The following is a 23,931-nucleotide window of genomic DNA, read 5'->3' as shown; positions in this document are numbered from 1 at the left end:
TCACTCGGTTCTCGGACTCCTGCAATGTTCCGATGAAGCTCAAGGTTCGCTCGAGGAACAGTGGCTCATCCTTCAATGAGGAACTTTACAGCCTTCCAGTGTGAACATTCAGCTCAACAATATCGCTCTGTAAAAACTGACAACATTCTGATTCCCTTCTGTTCGCAGATGTGGGTTTGAGCCTCGGTTTCACTGAGATGTTCTGAATTGATCTTTTTCTTGACGTCACAAAGCGCTTTATTATTCAACACGTCTGTCCATTACAGGGGCTGATGGAAGATCCAATCAGTGAGGTGCGCATTCACCCTTTTAAAACATTATTTCAGGGGATGTGAGCGTCGCTCGCAAGGCCAGTCTTTGTTACACATCCCAAACTGTCCTTGAACTCAGTGGCTTTCTCAGCGAGCAGTTAGGAATCAAACTCATATGTAGGCCAGACCAGGGAAGACATCCGAGAACCACCACTGAGATTAGTGCTAAATTGCAGGTTTTAATTATTGAGTTTAATTTCCATCAGCAACTATGGTGAGAAATGAACCCAAGTCCCCGGAATATTTCCACTGCTCCAATGTTTCCCCTTAGAGAGAGATGGAAATATCATGTCGAAAGGACTCTAAGTCGGATTCCCATGTTACTGTGAACAAAAGTATCGAATCCAAGATCTTACAAGAAAAGTCGAAGCAAGCTGGCCTCATAACTTGGGTTGGAGAATCACATCAGTGATTCCAGGCAGAGCTTCTGCAAAATCACCGGAATAAGGCGGAAACAGTTGATAAAGTAACGACGGAAGTGGGATTCGAACCCACGCGTGCAAAGCACAATGGATTAGCAGTCCATCGCCTTATCCTCTCGACCAGCTCATCGCAAAATGCGGCCTATTAAACCCCCTTCTATACTTTTTGCATCCATGAACCGTTGAAATAAACGAACCCCTTTGGTACAGCCCCTGAATATTCGGCCAGATGTGTAAAGATGGTAACGTAGTTTACGTCATTAAAATAAATGTGCATCACATCAGATCAGGGACTGTTGTAAACCGACTGATGTGAAACGCTTCAACACTTCAACCTAATATCCAACATGTTTCTACACAGTGTGAAAACCCACCGCGGAAAGACCGGAACTTACAAGCATTTGGTCGCAAAAAGAAACCCCTCCCAGCTCACTGCAAGCACCGGAACACAGCTAAAATGTGGTAAATTAAAATGAAACACTGGGGTTCCCAGTTCTGCTTGTCCTTTCAGTCAAGATTGAAACTGAGTGCTATCAGCCTCCCACGTGAATCCACAAGTAGACAGTTCACTCATTTGATGCATTAGAATAAATTCAAAGTCTCATGGCACGGAGAAACGCTCTTTAAACTTGGCATTCATTTATATCAGGTGTGTTGAGGTGATGCATTCCCTGCAATGACTCCCCGGGTGATCAAACCTGGTCCTGATTTCCGGAACTGCCACCACCTCGAGCGCGAAATAAAAAAGCTGCATTAAGATGGGCTCGTCCGGGATTTTAACCCGGGACCTCTCGCATATCAACTCAACAAAAATTCCAAAGCGAGAATCATGCCCCTAGACCAACGAGCCACCTGCAGAAGAGAACGCAAACAAGGAATCCTTTCATTGTCACACAAAGTGCATCAATCATAAGCGCATTACAGTTCATGCTAGAAATATTTTCCAATGTTTTAGTAACCCCGGGGACGACTCCAACCAGTGGAGAGTTTCCCGCCTTATTTCCTTTCACTTCAGTTTTGCTGGAGTTCCTTGATGCCGCATTAGGTCAAAAGCTTCTTTGAACTCAAGTGCAGTCACTTGCACCTCACGTCTTGAGTTCGGCTGTTTTCTTCAGGTTTGGACCAAGGCTGCAATGAGGTCAGGAGCTGAGTGACCCTGGCAGGAAACAAAGTGAGCTTCAGTGAGCGGGTTATTGCTGAGTAAGTGCCACTTCATCGCACTGTCGAAGACATTTTCCCTCACCTTCTTGATAAACTAGAGAAGACTGATGGGGCGGTTTTTGCCGGTTGGATTTTCCTGCTATTTTTGTGGACAAGACAGACCTGAGCAATTTCCCACATTGCCGGGTAGATGCCAGTCTTGTGGCTTCACTGGAACAACTTGGCGAGGGGCGAGGCTATTTCTGGAGCACAGGTTGTCAGTACTGCTGCAGGAATGTTGTCAGGGCCCAAAGCCTTTGCAGTTACCTGTGCCTTCAGCCATTTCTTGATTTCACTTGGAGTGAATGGAGCTGGCTGAAGACTGACATTTGTGATGCATTTCCCCTGCTTTGTGCAAAAGCAGAACTGAGGGAATCACATACGTGGCCCTCGGAAACTCATCAGCTAAGTGGTGAAAGTCGACAGTGTTTATCCCAAACGGGTTCCATTCATTCAGACACAGATTTGGTGCAAAAGTAGCCATGACCATGTGCGACACACACACATTTTTCTGATCTGCAGTTAGATGTTGGATAATAGGGTGAAGTGTTGAAGTGATTCACATCAGTCGGTTTACAACAGTCCCTGATCTGACGTGAGGCACATATATTTTAATGACATAAACTACATTTCCATCTTTACACATCTGGCCGAATATTTAGGGCCTGTACCAAAGAGGATCATTTATTTCAAAGGGTTGTTCATGCGAAAAGTATAACCGAGAGGTTAAGGCGATGGACTGCTAATTCTTTGTGCTTTACACGTGTGGATTCGAGTCCCATCTTCGTTGTTACTTTATCAACTTTTTTCCGCCTTATTGCGGTGATTTTGCAGAAGCTCTGCCTGGAATCACTGATGTGATTCTCCAGCCCAAGTTATGAGGTCATTTTGCTTCGACTTTTCTTGTAAGATCTTGGATTCAATACTTTTGTTCACAATAACATGGGCATCCCACTTAGAGTCCATTCGACATGATATTTCCATCTCTCTCTAAGGCGAAACATTGGAGCAGTGGAAATATTCCGGGGACTTGGGTTCATTTCCCACCAGAGTTGCTGATGGAAATTAAACTCAATAATTAAAACCTGCAATTAAACGCTAATCTCAGTGCTGGTTCACTGGTGTCTTCCCTGGTCTGGCCTACATATGAGTTTGATTCCTAACTGCCCGCTGAGAAAGCCACTGAGTTCAAGGACAGTTTGGGATGTGTAACAAAGACTGGCCTCGCGAGCGACTCTCACACCCCCTGAAATAATTTTTTACAACGGTGAATGCGCACCTCACTGATTGGATCTTTCATCGGCCCTGTAATGGACAGACGTGTTGAATAATAAAGCATTTTGCGACTTAAAGAAAAAGATCAATTCAGAACATCTCAGTGAAACAGAAGGAATTCTCTTTAAGCTGCTCTAGAGACACTTTCACGGCTCAGTGGAACAATATAAATTCTCTGCCTTCACGGAATGAAGCCAGGCAGGAGCAGATACATGTGTCTCAATGATCAGACAATGTAGGTCAGGAAGCGTGTGTTTCGATGGTCTATGGATTCCTCTGTGAGGAATCTCTGGGAGGGGTTTGTTTTTGCTGCGGAATGTTTGTCTATTTCAGTTTTTCCGCAGTAGGTTTTCACACTGTGGAGATACATGCTGGACATGGTGTTGAAATGTTTCGCATCAGTCCATTCACACCAGTCCCTGAACTGATGCGATGGAAATTTCGTCGGCTAACAGAAACTCCATTTCCATTTTGATCATCTGGCTGAATATTCAGGACCTGTGCCAAAGAGGATCATTTAGTTCAACAGTCCATGGATGCCAACGCTCCATGACGTTGTTAGATAAGTGTCATGCATGTGGCGAGGTGGTCCAGAGTTTAAAGCTGTGAATCCATTATGTTTCCCACGCGTGAGTTTGAATCCAGTTTTTGTATGGGACAGCGTAATGCAGAATGGAAATCTGAAATTATCATTGTGATATCAAACCCAAGTTATGAGGGCAGACGGATTGTCTCGACATTTCTTGTAATTCCTTGAATAACTATATTGAAGGTTTGATCTCATGCGCATGATGATTAAATGACTCGCTAGCTTCGTTATTTAACCTGGTGGACAGTCTGCAAACCAAGCGGGAATTTACCTTGTTCAGGGGCGTTGACAAGAAGAACGTCTTCACGCGAAGAGTATTGGAAATCAAGAAGTCTCCCCCACAGAAGCTACTGCGGCTGAGAGACAATGGAAACATTACAAAAAGATTATTCATATTGTTTATTATTATTTATTCCTTCACCGGAATTGGCTCTCGCTGACTAAGTCATCAGTTATTGCCCATCCCTGACTATCATCGAGAACTTGAAACCGCTGCAGTCCATGTGGTGTAGGTATACTCACAATGATGTTAGGAACCGAGTTCCACAATGTTGTGCCAGTGACGGTGAAGGAACGGCGATACAGCTCCAAGTCAGGATGGTGTGTGGCTTGAAGAAGAACTTGCAGGTGGTTGTGTTCCCACGCATCTGCTGCCATTGGCCTCCTAGGCGGTAGATTTCACGGGTTTGTAAGTTGTTGTGGACGGAGACTTGGTGAGTTACAGCAGTGCATCTTGTAGACGGTATACACGGCCGCCACTGTGCGTCGCTGTTGGAGGGATTGGGTGTAAAAGGTGGTGTATTAGGTGCCAAGCAAGCGGGCTGCTTTGTCCCGTATGTTGTCGTGCTTCTTGAGTGCTCTTGGAGTTTCAAGCATTCAAGCAAATGGAAAGTATTCAGAAGGCGTCTGACCTGTGCCTTGTGGATGTGGGAAAGGTTTTGGGCTGGGGGAGCGGAGTCCCTCTCTGCAGAATTCCCAACACCTGAACTGCTTTTGTAAGCACAGTATTTGTATGTCTAGTCCAATATAGTGTCTGCTCAATCATAACACCCAGGATGTGAATGGTGCTTTATTCAGCGATGTTAATTCCATTGAGCTTCAGGGGAGATAATTGGATTCTCTCTGGCTGGAGATGGTCACTGCCTGGCCACTGATGAGGCGCAATTCTTACTTGCCACCTATCAGCCCATGTCTGAATATTGTTCAGGCCTCACTGTTCATGCAACGGACAACTTCAGAACCTCATGACTCGCAAATGGTACTAAACATTGCGTAAATCATCTGCGAACATCTCGAATTCTGAATCTACTTTGCCGGGAAGGTCATTGATGAAGCAGCTGAAGTTGCATGGACATACATCTGTAACGTAGAGGCTGCAGTGCAGCTTCGCCAGAATGATAGTCGGATGAACTAGACTGGCAGGGGGATGGGGACCTGAGAGGGGAGACACGAGACAGGGAAACAAAGATAGAAATGAAAGACAGAAAAGCAAAAACATCAGAAGTAGAAGGCAGAGGAAACGGAGGCTGCAGCAAATAGGGCCAGAGTACAAAGAAAGATGTGTAAAAAGAAAAGCCTAAAGACACTGTAGCTGAATGAATAGAGCATTTGCAATAAGGTGGGTGAATTAACAATGCAAATAGATGTCAACGCATAGGATATGATTGTGATTACACAGACATGGCTGCAGGGTGACCAATGCTGGGAGCTGAATATCCAATGGTGTTCGATATTTAGGAAGAACAGGCAAAAAGGAAAAGTAGGGGGCGTGGCATTTTTAGTTAACGATGACATCAATACAATATTGAGAGAAAATCTAGATGCAGAATCAATCTAGGTGGAGCTGTGACGCAATCAGGTGCGGGAAACATTCGCGGCAGGGGTATACAGGCTTCCAAACAGAAGTGGTAAGGTAGGGGGCGGCATTAGACAGGGAATTAGAAATGCATGTAACAAGTGTGCTACAGTTGTCATGGGTGACTTTAATTTACATATAGAGTGGACAAATCAAATTATCAATAATACTGTGGTAAATGATGGATTGTGCTTGAAATAGCTTTTTTGACAAGTACATCGAAGAACTAACTAGGGAACAGGCTATAATAGATTTGTTTATTTTTTTCAATGAGACGGGGTTAATGAATAATCTTGTTGTGCGAAGTCCGTGAGGGAACAGTGACCATAATATGAAAGAACTCTTTCTTAGGTTATAAAATGAAGTAATCCAATCCAAAACTATGGTCCAAAATCAAAACAAAGGAAACTGCGGAAGCATGAGGAGTGATTTGGCTAAAATCGATTGGGGAACTTCATTAAAAGGCATGACGGTGGGTAGGCAATGATTACTACTTAAGGAATGAATTCATGCATTGCTACATGTGTATATTCCTTTTTGGCGCAAAAAGACAACAGGAAAAGTGGTCCAGCCATGGTGTACAAAATAAATTAAGGATAGTATTAGTTCCAAAGAGCAGTCATATAAATTTGCTGGAAAAAGTAGCAAGCCTGTGGATTGGAAGCAGTTTAGAATTCAATAAAGGAGAACCAAGAGGTTAATTAAAAGAGGAAAAATAGAGAATGAGAGTAAACTTGAAAGATACATAAAGAGTATTGTAAAAGCTTATATAAGTACGCAGAAGAAAAAGATTAATGAAGACAAATGTAGGGCCCTTACATTTCGAAACAACAAAATTTACAATAGAGAACAAGGATGTAGCAGGGCAATTCAACAACTACTTTAGTTCTATCCTCACAGAGGAAGACACAAGTAGATTCCCATAAATTCCAGCGAACCAAAGGTCAAGTGAGGAGGAGGAATTGAAGAGAATTAGTATTCCTAAAAAAGCAGCGCTGAAGAAATTAATGGCACTGAAAGCCAATAAAACCCCAGGGCCTGAAAATCTACATTCCACGGTACTAAAGAATGTGGCCATGGAAATAATGGATGCGTTGGTTACCATCTTCCAAATTTCTGTAGATTCTGGAATAGTCCCAGCAGACTGTAGGGTGTCAAATGTAACCCCACAACTTAAAAAAGGGGGAGGGGAAAAAACAGGGTATTACAGTTCGGTTAGCCTGACATGAGGGAAAATGCTAGAGTCTATCATAAAGGATGTGATAACAAGAAACTTAGAAAACATCAACGGGATTAGACAAAATGAACAGGCATTTATGAAAGGGAAATCATGTTTGACAATGCTGCTGGAGTTTATTTGAGGACGTAACTAACAGAATAAATACGGGAGAACCAGTGGATGTGGTGTACTTTTTAATTTCAGGAAGCTGTTGATAAAGCCCCATGTAAGAGGTCTGTGTGCAAAATTTAAGCACATGGGATTGGGGGTGATATTTTGTTGTGGATTGAGAATTGGTTGGCAGACAGGAAACAGAGAGTAGGAACAAATGGGTATTTTTCGGAATGGCAGACGGTGACCAGTAGGGTACCACAGGGATCAGTGCTTGGGCCCCAGTTTTTCACAATACATATCATTGACTTGGATGAGGGAATCAAATGTAATATTTCCATGTTATCAGACGACAAGGAACTTCATCGAAGTGTGAATGGTGAGGACAATGTAAAGAGGCTTCAAGGCGATTAAGGGAAGTTGAGTGAGTGACAAAATATATGGTAGATGCAGTTTTAGGTGGATAAATGTTGAATTTATCCACTTTTGTAGGATAAACACAATGGCAGAATATTATTTCAATGTTGATACATTGGGAAATGTTGATGTTCAAATGGACCTGGGTGTCCTTGTACACCAAACACTGAAAACAAGCACGCAGATGCAGCAAGCAGTTAAGAAGGCAAATGGTATATTGGCCTTCATTGCAAGGCCTCTTGAGCACAGCAGAAAGGATGTCTTGCTGCAGCAGTGCAGGGCCTTGGTGCGGCCACTCCTGGAGTGTTGTGTGCAGTTTTGGTCTCCTTCCCGAGGAAAGGATATACTTGTCAAAGTGGAAGTGCATCGAAAGTTCACCAGAATGATTCCAGGGATGGCAGGATTGTCGTTTGAGGAAAGATTGGGCCGACTAGGCCTGTATTCACTGGAGTTTCGAAGAATAAGAGAGGTTCTCATTGAAACCTATACAATTCCGGCAGGGCTGGACAGACTGGATGTATAGTGGATATTTCTCCTTGCTGGGAGGTCCAGAATAAGGGGTAAGAATCTCATGATTCGGGGTTGGCCATTTAGGACTGAGATGAGGAGAAACGTCTTCACTCAGACGGTGATAAAGTTGTGGAATTCTCTACCACAGAGGCCACGTCACTGAATATATTCAAGAAAGAAATGGATTTCTGAACTCGAAAGGCATCAAGGGGCATGGGGAAAGAGCGAGAGTGTGGCGTTGAGATAGAGAATCAGCCATGACGATATTGAATGGCGGAGCTGGTTCGAAGGGTTGAATAGCCTACTCCTTCTTCGATGTTTCTAAAAGGATTAAAGAATGTGGGTAGGTTGGAATCATAGCATCATAGAATGGTTATAGCACAGGATGAGGCCATTCATCCAACATTGTCCATGTCTGTCGCCTCCAGTTTCTTTCTATTTCAGTGTTTATAAAAATTCTCCATAGCTGCCTTGCTTTTGTACTCGATTCTTCTATTTATAAAACCCAGGTTCCCGCATGTGTTTTGTTCAGGTTGTTGAATTGAGGCTTATGAGGTGATTAAGGGACTTGATAGTTTAGATAGAGAGAAACAATTTTCCCTGTTTTGGGGAATTCAAAACAAGAGGACATAACATTCAATTTCAGCTAAGCCGTTTAGGGTGACGTCAGGAAACACTTCTTCACACAAAAGTTCGTAAAAATGTGGAACCTTCTGAAAATTGCTACTGAAGCTTAGGATTAGCTGAAAGTTTTCGATACTGAAACTGGGTACAAGTTTTTATTGTTATTAAGATGTAGGATATTTAAGGATTATGAAACCACAGTGGATAGATGAAGTGAAAAGAGGGACCAGTCATGAGTTGAACACGATTGATGTTGAACTGTCTCCTTATATTCCTATTTTCCCAAACTCCTCATCCTGCAGCAAACAGGCTTTCAGATGACCACTACTTTGTACATTCGTCTCAGCATCCCCTTCTTAAGGGGAACAGCCCCAGCTTCTCCAATGTACCCATCAAACTGAGGTTTCTCAGTGAAATCATTTTCCCACCAATGTTTCCTGTGCATTCCCTAATGTCGCCACATCTTTCTAAAGTGTGCTGATCATTGTTCGACACAATGTTCTGCTCATGGCCCAACCATTATTTTATAAAACTGTAGCTGCACTGGAACAGCTTGGCGAGGAGCGAGACTATTTCTGGAGCACAGGTTTTCAGTACTGTTGCAGGAATGGTGTAGGGGCCCAAAGCCTTTGCAGTTACCCGTGCCTTCAGCCATTTCTTGATTTCACTTAGAGCGAATGGAGCTGGCTGAAGACTGACATCTGTGATGCATTTCCCCAACTTTGTGCAAAAGCGGAACTGAGGGAATCACATACGTGGCTCGATGAAACTCATCTGCTAAACAGTGAAAGGTGACAGTGTTCCAATAGGGTTCCAATAATTCAGATACAGATTTGGTGCAAAAGTAGCCATGACCATGTGCGATACACACTCAGTTTTCTGATCTGCTGTTAGATGTACTCCCGCTGTGACGCATACATAGTCCTGAGTTGAGAAGCTGTAGGCAATATCTGGTTGAGGTAATTGAGATGATTAATAGGTTTTAATGCAGAGAAACGATTTCCTCTGGTGGGGGAGTGCAGAATAAATAGATATTACCTTAAACTTAGAGTGAAGCCATTAAATAGTGACCTCAGGGAGCAATTCACTCAAAGGATGAAGAAAGCTGTTTGTAGGACAATCCTTGTGTAGCGATTGGCCAAGAGATTATGGCAATGAACCGATGCTTCGTTGGGCTTTGCGCCCCCTCTTTATCAAGAAAAACTGGAAACCTGGAGGAAACTGAAACGAGGTGATGGCTGTCCTTTGTCATTATGCGATCATGTTCTCTAATATAAGCGGAGGAATGTAGGTGCCTGTAAAACTAACACCCTTAGGTCTCTGGTTCAATTCTGGCTCGAAGAAAGCGCTTCTGTCAGCCGAAATAGCTCAGTTGGGGGAACGTTAGACTGAAGGTCTAAAGGTCCCTGGTTCAGTCCTCGGTTTCGGCAAGTCCGCTCCCTTGGTCATCTCCCGTGTCTGCATGTGCTGTTCACTAGTTGATGTTGCGAGTAATTTTTGTGGAGACTCAGTCGCACTTCTGAGGGTAGGGGAGAGTTGCCCTCCTCCAAAGCACGTGTGCAGCTCTGTACCCGCTGGTCCACGTTACTAGAATAACGATCGGTTTACCTTATTTTTCTTTGAAAAACATGTGAACAAGCGCTGGTCAACTCAGCTCCTATTAAACCATGTAACTCTCATATGTTCCCAGCTTCTGATTCCTCGGTCAGTCATTGAGAATAGAAATCCTGAAAAATCCGTCTGTTGATCCATTTCAGTGGTGCTTTTGTTAACATTAAACAGGGGAGCGGAAATGGAATCCAATTAACCCATTTGTTCATTACTTTTTCTGCATGTCTGTGTCTCTCTGTGATTAGATCAAGAAATGAGCTCGCCTCAGTCATGCGGCGGACGGATCTCATGAGTATTACAAATATTTAGCCTTTCCTTTTAAATTCAGATCCGAATTTATCATTGAAACACAGGAAATGCTGCTTAACCTGCTCCAAGGGCACTTCTATGACTAACTGAAACAACATAATTTGACCTTTCAGTAAGATCTTTGTGTGCAGCCGTTTCTGGGAGTCTTCCTCAGTCACGGATATTGGAATCGGATCTTAGTTTTCTGCATGTTTAGTGGGAAGCTCAATATGTCATCTGCTTTACAGAAGGAATCGACAGTGACCTGGAGCTAAGTTTCTGAGTGAGCACCCTGTTACGAGCGGGATGGGAGGAGTGCGCCGTTGGTCTAGTCCCACTACTCCACAGATCACAACATTGGTTTGAATGTTCAATTCACTCACCAAAATGGCCAATTATTTACCTTCACCGCTGTTCCCGAGAATAAAAGAGAATTTAAAGTGGATTATTTCGATAAACAACAAATTCATTTGTTTATTATAAAAAAGCTCTTCCCGAATAGAAAAGTAAAGCTTATCAACATACAGTATGGAATATGAAATTATGCAAATTAATTTTTCGAGATACCATAAGTCACACACACACATACACGCGCTCTCCCTCTCTCACAAACATACACACAGACACACACACACAGACACACACACACAGACTCACACACACAGACACTCACACACAGACACTCACACACTCATAATAGAAAAGCATGACATAAAAAAGAGAAATTGGGGAAATTAAAGCAAAATACAGCGGATGCTGGAAATCTGAAACAAAGAGGAAATGCGGGAAAAATTCAGCAGGTCTAACAGCATCTGTGGGGAGAAAAACACAATCAGAGTCAACATTTCGAGTCCTTATGACCCTTATTCAGAAAGGGGGGAATTTGGCCAAACTTTAAATGTCAATGGATCAAGGCAAAGGACAGGGTGTGGAGTCTTGAGATGGGGTCAGTGTTATACAATCGCTCCCCCAGCACTGAACGTGAAAACATCAATGATTCTGGCACTGCTTTTCAGGCGGTCTCATGGAATAATCGAGAGCACTGTACTCCAGCGTGTAGAGCATCTCAGGAGTAGTTAATTCTAACTTCCAGCTGTGGACTGCCTCTGGAGTGCAAAATGCGACTGTGTTCCTGCCCAAGCAGTTGGTCCTTCTCTTCTCAAAGGAAAAAAAAAGCCCACTTTTTAAAACACAGTCGTCCAGGTATGTTTTCTTTCAGAGCCATAAAAACCATGTGACCCCGTTTGTATACAGCCCAATCGGGTCAAAATGTTCACAGCCTGATTTCAACATGGAGTTGTAATCTTGTCTGAAAGAACATTCAGGCTGGCAGAGCTGGTAGGGTGGGGTGGGGTGGGGGAGTTGGGGTGGTGGCAGTTGTGGGGATGCTGTGAGGGGAGGGGCGTGTTGTGGGGGTAGATGTTGGTGGGTTGAGCGGGAGGGTTACAGCTTCATATTACTTGACCATATTTTAGCTGTGTTATAGGAGTTGCAGAAAGTCAGCTTTAATTTGACTCAAGGGGAATTAACGGTCAGGGAAGTTAGGCAGCGCTCACTTCAATTGCTGGTCATCACATGTCTAAGTGGCAGTTTCTCAGGGCAGTAAGAGTTGGGATGGGGTTACTTTTGATGGAAAGTGTTGAAGTGGCATTTTCCTGCGACTGAACTGATAGCCAGAATGTGCGGTAAATTAACAGAAAGTCCAACCAACTCATCCACACAGTCAAGCTGGTGAAACGAAATGACTGGCGACCTGGCCCTCACCCTGATCACTCGGTTCTCGGACTCTTGCAATGTTCCGATGAAGCTCAAGGTTCGCTCGAGGAGCAGCGGCTCATCCTTCAATGAGGAACTTTACAGCCTTCCAGTGTGAACGTTCAGCTCAACAATATCGCTCTGTAAAAACTGCCAACATTCTGATTCCCTTCTGTTCGCAGATGTGGGTTTGAGCCTCGGCAGTTGTTGATTAATCCGCGATTTACATCTCCGTCAGATGCATCTTTTTAAATCTTTACTGTTCCCCATATGGAGTCGAGTGCCCTCATTCTGTGCTGTTTCAACTCTAATTGGGGAAATTGGGGTTATAATGAACCGTACAGCTCAGGAGGCCTCTCTGCCCATCGAGCCTGTGTCGGACTTTGATAGCGCGGTCAATCTGGTCCCAGAATCCAGCTGTTCCCCATCACCCTGTAAATTGGAATCTCCAAGTCCAGATCCAATTGCCTTTTGAAAGTTCCTACAGAATCTCATCGCACCAGCCTTTCAGAGAGCACATTCCAGATCTTAACAACCCTCTGTCCGAAGACATTTCTCCTCATTTACCCTCTGCTTCTTTGGCCAATTATTTTCAACCAACGATTCTGGCAATCGAGCCACTTGCTCAAGGGATGGTTTCGCTGTTTGCTAATTCATAGCCCCTCATTATTGTACATACTTCTATTAGGTTTGTTCTTGAAGGCGTTTCCGTGTATTGTATTCTATGTCTCTACTTATGAAGTTAAACATCCAACACACTTGCTTATCCATCTAATGGACTTACACGACCATCCTCAACATCTCCGTGTGTTTCTCCAAAAGTTCACTTCACAATTATCAAAATTTTTTTAAAAATTCAAACTGTTTGCCTGTGTCATCATGTTTATGTCCTGCTGAAGGCTGCTTTATACTGCTCTCTATTTAATATGTCGCCAAGTTTTGCATCATTGCAAATTTGCCAGCTGTGTCCCCTATATCCAGGGCCAGGTCATGTATATAACAAGAAAAGTAATAGTTCGGATGCCGACCCTTGGGGAATTCCACTGTTTTCGAATTTCACCTCCGGAAAGCTCAGCATTTTTGACTGCTCCCACTGCCGCCATCTACCCCTCCACCTCCCCCACCCCCCAGTCACCCACCCACCATCCCACGCCCGACCCCCCATTCAATTCCTGGATCCCCAAACATCGGAAATAGTTCCTCTCTCTGACACGATTGTTTTAACATCTCTGAACCTTCGATCGAATTGCTCGTTAAATGGGGAAGAAGGACTTCATTTCGAAGTGGTTTATATGAAGGGGCTGTTGTGTGTTTTAATTTCTGGAATTCAGCAGTGATTGAGGGGAGGTCAGGAGGCAAAGAGTTAGAGAGGACAAAAACATTGCAGGAACATTTTGAGGAGAGGTGTGGGCAATAGGAACTGAGTTCATGATCCAAAACCAAGCTCAGATCCCGAGACCAACAATCTGGGAATCAGCAGATTATTCAAAATATTGTCCGGATAAAGCATTCTTTTAAGAACAGGATTTATTGAACTTAGTGGAATAGATACATCATTGCAGAACAAATAAGTTACCTTGTGATAAAGAAAGTGGTACAATTAGATTGCAAACAAGAAATTGAGTGACCTGTGAGTTCAAACACAGAGAGAGTGAATTGCAGAGTGAAGACTTGAAAACATGGATTTATTGAGAGTGGAGATTCGGTGCATCCTATGCTCTGTAAAAACTCCAAAGCAGGCTAATGATAAATGCCAGATTCATAAAACATTAGAGAAACAAGTACAATAAATGAAGTACAGCACAGAACTGATAAAAAGAAAATTGGATCAGGAGAGAGTGAGTGCATGAGGAAGGATTAGAAGGTAACACAAGAGAAAACTACGCAGACTTTTACCAAAAACAGAGAGTCACTGAAAGGGTGGCTGGTTAGGAGATCCTGTGGACACATAGGGCTGAGGTACTAAATGAGAACATTACATCTGTCAGCACAAAACAAGTGGATGCTGCGAATGTCACAGTGAAGGAGGAGCTGGTGGAGAAACTGGATAGGATGAAAATAGATAAAGAAGAGGCAATTAAAAGGTTGGCAGCGCTCACAGCAGAAAAGTCACCCGATCCGGATGCCATACATCCTGGATTACTGAGGGAAGGGTGGAAATAGTGGAGATTTAACCCACAATCTTTTCATTTTCCCTTGGATATGGGAGTGAAGCCAGAGAACTGAAGTTGTTAATGTTACATCTGTGTTTAAAACAGAGAGAAATAAACGCAGAAAACACCAGTTAGTCTAATGCTGGTGATGGGGAAATGTTTAGAGACAATAATCCAGTATAAAATTCATTGTCACTTCGTAGAACATGGGTTGATAAATGTCAAGCAGTACAGATTGGTGAACAGAAAATCATGACTGAAGTACTTAATGGTGTTTGATGAAGTTTCAGAGAACATTGACCAGGGGAGTGAGTTTGATGATGTGAGCCTGGACTTCCAAAGGTGTTTGAAAAAGTTCCATATAACAGACTTGTTAGTAAAATTCAAGCAGGTGGGATTAAATGGGCAGTGGCAGCATGGATATAAAATTGAATAAGGGGCAGAAAGGATAATGTAGAGGTGAGCGGTTGTTTTCAGAGTGGAGGGATTTAGACAGAACCAATGCTCTCTCACGTCAGGCGGCTGTTCTATTCCCATTCTCAGAGCTCTTTTAAAGTTGAATAAATTCCAGACAATATCCAAGTTTGCTGATGGCACTAGGTTAGGTGACATGGTTAGTAGTGTAGGTGGGAGCAGCAAGTTTCAAAGGATCATTGACAGATTCAGTGTGAACAAAACTGTGGCTGATGCTGTTCAATATGGGGAAGTGTGAGGTCACCCATCTTGGAATAAAGAAAGATCAAAGAATTTCCTAAACAGTCAGAAACTTGGGACTGTGGAGGAGCTGAGGGTGAGTGAGAGTGAGAGCTGAGTGAGACTGGAGGGTGGATAAAGAGCAGCGGCAGAGCAGCCCGAGAGCAGCAGTGAGAGAGAGGAGAGAAGAGTGAGAGCGGTGGGGGGGGATAAAGAGCTGTGAGGGGGGGGGTTGGAGCAAACCGGCCATGTTTATAATAAATAGTCAAAGCATGATATCAGGGGAAAGAAGGGAGCTGGTTGGTTTCTGCAGATTTCTCTAAATTAGGCTTTGATTAAAACTAGGAGCTGGAAAATTAAACATTTCAATCAGGGTAAGTGTGACAGTCAGTGTAAGTGTAATAAGAGTATTAGTGCAGAGCAGTTCTAGAGATATTAAATACATTTTAGAGTTTAAACAAGGTACCCATTCGATTCTATAAGAAGGAATAGAGGTTTGTTTTCGATCACGGATGGGCAGCTGAGACCTGTTGCTTGCAGTTCCTGACCCATTTGGGAACATCAGGCCTTGGGGGCCACATGTGTAGGAAGTCCCTGCAGCTGCTCGAGTTCGAACTCAGAATTTCCGAAGTTGAGGGGCAGCTGGAGTCACTGAGGAGCATCGGGGAGGATGAGAGTTTCCTGGATCGTACGCTCCAGGTGGTAAACACCCCAAAGGGAGTGTGTTCAGGGTAGTAGATGGGCGGCCATCGCAAGAGTAGGAAGAGGCAGGAAATGCAGGAGACTTTGGGGTCTGTGCCACTCATTGACTCAGAGACGTTTACAGCACAGAAGGACACCAGTCGGCCTATCGTGTAAGCGCGGGTAAACAAAGATCCGACGACACTAATTTCATTTTCCAGCACTTGGCCCATATCCCTAGAGGCTACGACAACGCAAGTGAATATCTAAATACTTCTTAAATTTATGAGAGTTTCTGACTCAACCACCTTTCAGGCAGTGAGTTCCAGACTCCCATCACCCTCTGGGTGAAAAATATTCTCAACTCCCCTCTTAGCCTTCTACCTCTTACCTTAAATCTATGCCACCTGGTTATTGACCCCTCTACTAATGGAAAAAGGGCCTACCTACCGACCCTATCTATGCCCCTCATAATCTTATTTACCTCTATCAGGTCCCCTCTCAGCTTTTGCTGCTCGAAGGAAAACAACCTCAGCCGATCCAATCTTTCCTCATAGATCAGACCCTCCAGCCCAGGCAGCATCCTGGTAAATCTCCTCTGACCCTCTCCAGTGCAATGACACCCTTCCTATAACGTGGTGACCAGAACTGCATGCAGTTGAGGCCGAAACAGTGTTTTATACAGTTCCAGCATAACCTCTTGTATTCTATGCCTCAGCTAATAATGGCATGTAGGCAGTGGCGCAGTGGTAATGCTTTGGGGTCCCGGGTTCGAATCCCATCAGGGCAAGTCTAATGATGACCATGAAACCATTGTCGATCGTCGTAAAAACCCATCTGGTTCACTAATGCCCTTTAGGGAAGGAAACCTGCCATCCTTACCTGGTCCAGACCCACAGCAATGTGGGTGACTCTGAAATGCCCTGTGAACAAGAGCAATTAGGAATGGGTAATAAATACCCTGCACTGTGACCTTCAGGGATCTGTGGATTTGCACACTAAGGTTCCTCTCATCTTCAGTACTTTCCAAGGTCCAACAGTTCAGTGTCATCCCTTGCCTTGTTAGCCCTCCCCAAGTGCATTCCCTCACACTTTTTCAGGTTGAATTCCATTTGGCACTGCTCTGTCCACCTGACCAGTCCATTGATATCCTCCTGCAGATTATGGCTATCCTCCTCACTATTTACCTCGGGGCCAATTTTCGTGTCATCAGCTAACTTCTTGATTGTACCCACTACATTTAAGTTCAAATCATTTAAGTACACCACAAACAGAAAGGGCCCCAGCACTGAGTCCTGCGGAACCCCACTGGAAACAAACTTCCAGTCACAGAAACATCCCTCTACCATCACCCTCTGCTTCCTGCCTCTCAGCCAGTTTTGGATCCAATGTGCCACTCTGCCATGGATCCCATGGGCACTTATCCTCTTGGCCATTCTGCCACGAGGGACCTTAAAAAAAAGCCTAGCTAAAGTCCATGTAGACCACATCAAATGCATAATCCTCATCAACACTCCTGGTTACCTCCTCAAAAAATTCAATCAAACACGACCTTCCCTTAACAAATCCATGCTGACTATCCCTGATTAATCCGAGTCTCTCTAAGTGCAGATATATTCTGTCCCTCAGAGTTCTTTCTCAGGACTTCCCCACCACCGAGGTTAGACTGACAGGCATGTAATTTCCTGATCTATCCCTTCCTCCCTTTTTAAATAATGGGACAACGTTACCAATCCCCCAGTCCTCTGGCACCTCTCCTGTGGCCAGGGCAGATTTGAAAATAACTGACAAGGCCCCTGACATCGCTTCCCTCACCTCCTTCCACAGCCTGGTATACATCTCATCTGGGCATGCTGATTATCCATTTTTAAGGCCATTAAACTCTCGAGTACCTCCTCTCTCTCCATGCTAATTTCCTCCAATATTTCACAGTCCTTCACCCTGATGTCTTTATCTGCGTTGTCCTTTTCCATTGTGAAGATCGATGCAAAGTACTCTTTGAGGACTGTACCCACGTCTTCTGGGTCCACACACAGGTCACCTCTATGGTCCCTAATTGGGCCTATTCTTTCCCTACTTATTCTCTTACTGTTTATGTTTTTAAAAAAACCCTTTGGGTTTTCCTTCATTCTACCCACCAATTTTTCTCATGCACTTTCTTAGCTTTCCTAATTTCCTTATTAAGTTCCCCATGAACTTTTTATACTCCTCTAGGACTCAGCCGTATTGAGCCCTCGGTATCTGTCATAACCTTCTCTTTTTTCCTTAATCCTAACATTTATGTCCCTTAACATCCAGGGTCCTCTGGACTTGGTCCCCCTCTTTGTCTTTACAGGAACATACTTGCCCTGTACTCTCGCTATTTCCTCCTTGAATGCCTCCCACTGCTCTGACACAGTTTTATCTGCAAGTAGCTGCTCCCAGTCCACTTGGGCCAAATCGTATCTCATCTTCGTAAAATTAGCCCTTCCCCAGTTTACAACTTTAATTCTCGGCCCAACCTTATCCTTTTCCATAACTATCCTGAATCTAACTGAGTTATGGTCACTATCTCCAAAATGTTCCCCTACTGATGTGCCTTCCACCAGCCCTGGCGCATTCCAACTATTAGGTCCAGAACTGCCTGCTCCCTTGTTGGGCTTTCTATGCAATGGCTAAAAATGTTCTCCTGGATGCAACATAAGAATTTTGCTCCCTCCCTACCTTGCATATTGAAAATATCCCAGTTATATTTGGGTAGTTAAAATCCCCGACTATTGCTGCCTTATTATTCTTACACATCTCTGAAATTTGATTACATATTTAATCCTCTAACTCTCCCTATCTCACCCAACAGCTTGTTTGCCCTTTCTGTGTTTTTTACTTCTACCCATATGGCTTCATTTGATCCCTCCTCACTGCTATAATTGATTCCTTGATCAATATTGCTACCTCCTTCCTCTTCTATTCACCCGCACCCCCCTATCATGTCTGATTACCCTATAACCAGGAATGTTGAGCTGCCAATCCTGCACATCTTTTAGCTCAGTCTCGGTCATAGCTATATCATACTCTCACATGCCAATTTGTGCCCTCAGCTCGTCTGTCTTATTCCTCAGGTTCCATGCATGAAAATGCATTCCACTTAGCCTTGCTAAACTCACATCTTTCTTAACCAGCCTATGTTTCCTCTGCCTTCCAGACTCACTTACTAGTGTTTTAACTTCTAATTCCATTTCAGCTTCTCTCCCCTCTGAACCACTTTTCAGGATCCCACCCCCTGACAATTTAGTTTAATCCACCCCAACAGCATTAGCAAACCTCCCCGTGAGGATGCTGCTCCCGCTCCTGTTCAGATGTAACCTGTCCAACTTGTACAGGTCCCAACTACCCCAGAAACAGTCCCAATGCCCCAGGAATCTAAAGCCCTCCCACCTGCACCATCTCTCCAGCCACACATTCATCTGCTCTATCCTTCTGCTCCTATACTCACTCCTGTGTGGCACCGGGAGTAATCTGCAGATTACCACCTTTGAAGTCTTGCTTTTCAATTTCCTACCTAATTCCCTAAAGTCTGCTTGCAGGCCCTCATTTCTCTTTCTTCCTATGTTATTGGTCCCAACATGGACCACGACCTCTGGCTGTTAACCCTCCCCCTTCAGAATGCCCTGCAGCTGTTCCGTGACATCCTTAACCCTGTTACCTGGGATGCAACATACCAACCAGGAGTTACGCCTATTGCCACAGAAGCGCCTGTTTACTCCCCTCACTAATGAATCCCTTCCCACTATTGCCTCTGTCCTCCCCCACTGAGCAGATGGGCCACCCACAGTGCCATGGCCTTGGCTCTGGTTGGCCTCCTCAGAGGAACCGCCACTCTCACCGTTTTCCATGACCGAAAAACAGTTTGCAAGTGTGGTGCACTCGGGGATTCCCTCACTACCTGCCTGGTCCCCTTCTTCTGTCTGGTGGTCACCCATTCCCTCTCTGCCTGCACCTCCTTCAGCTGCAGGGTGACCACGTCCTGAAACGTGCTATTCACGAGCCTCTGAGCCTCATGGATGCACCGTAATGCCCCCATCTGCCGCTCAAGCTGCAAAACCAGGAGCTCGAGTTCCTCCAGTCGGAGGCACCTCCTGCACACATGGTCATCCAGACCACCGGGAGAGTCTAGGATTTCCCACATAGCACAGGATGTGCAAATCACAGCACTGAGCTCCCCAGGCATAACTTAACTAAACAGAATATGGATTCTTGCTTTTATTTTACCCTTAATCCCACTTGAATCTCGCTGCTTTCACCCTCTCTCTCCCGAAGTCTTGCTTGTTTAACCTCTCCCTCCGGAAGGGTCTGTGTTTTAACCTCTCTGTCCCAAAGTTTGCCATTTTAACCTCTCTGTCCCGAATCCTCGCTGTTTTAACCTCTGTCCCAAATCCTCACTGTTTTAACCTCTGTCCCGAATCCTCACTGTTTTAACCTCTGTCCCGAATCCTCACTGTTTTAACCTCTGTCCCGAATCCTCACTGTTTTAACCTCTGTCCCGAATCCTCACTGTTTTAACCTCTCCCTCCCAAAGTCTGTCTGTGTTAAGCTCTCTCTCCCGAAGTCTCTCTGTTTTAACCTCACTCTCCCGTAGTCACAGTTCTCACTGTCAAACTGGTACTCAGCATTGGAGACTGCTGGGAATGGTGACACCCTGAAGGAGTGCAGTCCAGACCATGGCATCAATGGGCAAGAAACTGCACAGGAGTGAACAGCAAAGAGTAGAAATGCAGTCATTATAGGAGATTCCATAGTCAGGGGGACAGACAGACATTTCTGTAACCATCATTGTGAGTCCCGCATGATGTGTTCGCTCCTTGGTGCCAGAGTAAAGGACATCACGGAGAGGGTGCAGATTATTCTGCAGGGGGAAGGGAGTGAGCCAGAGGTTGTTGTACACGTCAGTGTCAATAATACAGGGGGGTCAGGTATTGAGGTACCTCAGTCAGAATTTCAGCAGCTGGGGAGGGAGTTAAAATGTAGCACTCGAAGGGGGTAATCTCAGGATTACTGCCAGTGCCACGTGATAACTAGAGTAGAAATAAATAGGGAGCATCAATACATGGCTTGAGGCCAGTGCAGGAGGTGGGGGGGGAGCTTCAGATTCTTGGGACATTGGGACCAGATCTGGGACAGGAAACACCTATTCCAAAGGAACAGGTTGCACCATGACAAGGCTGGGACCAATGTCCTCGTGAGGAGGGTCACTTGTGAGGTTGGGGAGGGTTTGAACTGAACTGGCAGGGGGTGGGCACCACTATAAAGAAGTAGAAAAGAGCAATAACTAGAGAAGGAAGTAGAACCATATAAGATAGGTGTAAATGAAGAAGGAATCTAAGAGGAATACAAGGACAGGTTTACAATGTATGTGCGTGATCGCACAAAGTCTGGTGAATAAATCTGGTGAGCTAGAAGCACAAAGAGCCATGTGGGAAAATGATGTGGGGGCAATGATGAAAACGTGGTTTAAAAATGGTGAGGATCAGGTTCATATTCAAGGCTACAAAGTGCTCAGAAAAGAGAGAGAAGGAAAAAAATGGAGGTGTGGTGAGATAGAGAAGCAAATACGCAGGGAAATCACAGAGATGTATAAGAACTATAGAGTGGTGATGTCTGGGGATTTCTGAAATGTGTTTAGGAGAACTTCCTCGACCAGAATGTTCTCAGTCCAGTTAGGAAGGAGGCATTGCTGGATCTGGTGCTGGGGAATGAGGTGGGCCAAGGTTGGCCACGTGAACCAAGTGTCTGTGGGTGAACCCTTGGGTAAGAGTGATTGGAAGGGAGCGAACTTCAATGGGAGGAGAGGGGATTTAGCCAGGGTGAAATGGAACTAGAGACTGACAGGAAAAACTGTAACAGAACAATGGGTGATCTTTCAGGAGGAGATGTTTCAGGTACAGACTAGGTACTTTCCAATAGGGGGAAAGGGAGGGGAACCAAAGCCAGGGCTCCTTGGATAATGAGGAAGATAGAAAATATGATGAAATAATGAAGAGGCCGTATGATGCATGTCAGATGAATTCTTCAAGTGTGAACCAGGTCACTGCTATTGAATGAGAGTGTGGAATTAACTCTCTCTCTGACCATCTCTGTTACGTTATGTGAATGTGGAATTAATTAATCCCCAATATCAGTCAATCTGCACAATTAACTCTCTATCCGTCAGTCTCTGTTGCTATGTTTCAGGGCAGAATTATGATAACTTTCTACCTATCATTAAACATTAGTCTGTAAGAGTGTGGAATTAATTCAGTATCTGTCAGCCTCTATTGCTGTATGCCAATGTGGAAGTAACTCTCCCTCATCTCCATTACTGTGTGTGAGTGCACAATTAACTCTCATCTGTCAGTATTTGTTCCTGAGTTTCAGTGTGGAATTACCTCTCTGTCCAGCTTCGTTAGTGTGAGAGGGCAGAATTAATTCTGTATCTGGTATTCTACATTACTGTATGTAAGTGGGGCATTAATTCTCTGTTCATCTCTGTTATTGCATGTGAGAGTGGAATTAACTGTCAGCAGTTAACTGTATTAACAGAATTAACTGTATGTGAGTGCAGCATTTCTTTCATTCGTTGAGAGTAATTGAATATAGAATTAACTCTCTCTTTGACAGTCTCTGTTACTTTATGTGAGTGTGAATTAATTCTCTATCCTTTAGTCTCCAATACTTTTAGTGTGGCATTAACACACTGTGAATCTCTGTTACTGGCTGAGTGTGGAATTTGCTCTCTGTCAATCTATAATAATGTGAGTGTCATTAACTCTCCGTCCGTCAATCTCTGTTATCCTATGGAAGTGGGTACACTTTCAAGTTAGCAAACTGTAACCAGTAGAGTGTCACAGGAATCAGTGCTGGGTTCTCAGCTATTTACAATTTATATTAATCACTCAGATGAATGGAGAGAGCATCACCACATTTTCAGACAATACAGAGATTGGTGGGAAAGCAGGTTGTGAGGGGTACAGAAAGTGTCTGCAAGAGGATATAGAAAGGTTAAATCAGTGGGCAAACATTTGGCAGATGGAATACAATGTGGGAAAATTTGATGGGAAGAATAGAAAAACAAAACATTATTCAAATGATATATATATTAATGGCCTAGACTGTGGTGTGCAGGGAGATAAGAAATCTCAAAATTTGCAGATGATCGGAAGATTGGAAACATTGTAAACTGTGAATGGGATAGTCTTGAACTTCAAAAGGACATAGACATGTTGCTGGATTGGGCAGGCAAGTGGCAGCTGAAGTTCAATGCAGAGAAGTGTCAGGTGATTAATTTCAGTAGGAAAAATATAGTGAGTCTGTATCAAATAAAGGCAGAGCCTCTAAAGGAGGTGCAGGAACAGAGGGACCGAATTGTATATGTACATAGGTCATTGAAGATGGTGGAGCATGTTGAGGGAGCAGGTAATAAAGCATATAGAATGTTAGGCTTTATTAACAGGGGCACTGAGTACAAGATTCCATCACTGTGAAGAGTAAGGAGGTCATGTTGAACTTGTATAGGTCGCTTTTTAGGCTTCATTTGGAGTACTGGGTCCAGTTCTGGGTGGCATACTTAAAGAAGGATGTGAAGGCATTGGAGAGAGTACAGAGGAGATTCACGAGAATGATTCCAAGATAAAGAACTGTAGCTACGAGGATAGATTGGAGAGGTCGGGACTGTTTTCCCTGGAGAAAAGAAGGCTGAAAGGAGACTTAATAGATGTATTCAAGATCTTGAGGGGTATGGACAGAGTAAATAATGAGAAATTGTTCTCACTCAATAAAACATTAAGAACCAGAAGGCACAGACTCAAAATAATTGGCAAAAGGAGTAAATGTGATGTGAGATAGACTCATGACGTTTAACTTAAAATGTAAACTTTTTTCACCTAGAGGGTGGCTGGAGTCTGGAACAAACTTCCTCAAAGGGTGGTGGAGGCAGGTTTATTTGAGATATTCAAAAGGGAATTGGACTGCTACCTGAAAGGAAAGAATGTGCAAGGTTACGGGGACAAGGGAGGAGAGTGGGACTGGGTAGAAAGCTCTTTCAGAGAGCCAGTGCAGACTCGATAGGCTGAATGGCCTCCTTCGATACTGTGGAGAGAGACTGCAGAATGTTGCAGTACAGAGGGATCAAGATCTCCTTGTACATGAATCACAAGAAGTTAATGTGCAGCTGCAGCGAGTAATTAGGAAGGGAAATGGAATGTT

At 44.1% G+C, this 23,931-nt stretch overlaps 1 long non-coding RNA gene and 1 other non-coding gene across 2 annotated transcripts in view; both read right to left on the bottom strand.

Annotated features, from left to right (window-relative positions):
• Positions 1 to 23,931, bottom strand: part of LOC144670309 (uncharacterized) — a 621,539-nt gene that overhangs the window by 492,730 nt on the left and 104,878 nt on the right. The gene's annotated exons all lie outside the window — the stretch shown is intronic.
• trnas-gcu (transfer RNA serine (anticodon GCU)) lies at positions 782 to 863 on the bottom strand. The gene has a single exon. It is a non-coding gene; the product is annotated as a tRNA-Ser (tRNA).

The sequence above is a fragment of the Cetorhinus maximus genome, chromosome 31 (genome assembly GCF_964194155.1).
Source record: "Cetorhinus maximus chromosome 31, sCetMax3.hap1.1, whole genome shotgun sequence".
In the NCBI taxonomy this organism is placed as follows: domain Eukaryota; kingdom Metazoa; phylum Chordata; class Chondrichthyes; order Lamniformes; family Cetorhinidae; genus Cetorhinus; species Cetorhinus maximus.
Note: the sequence above shows the minus strand (reverse complement) of the source record. Positions and strands in the feature narration are given on the sequence as shown.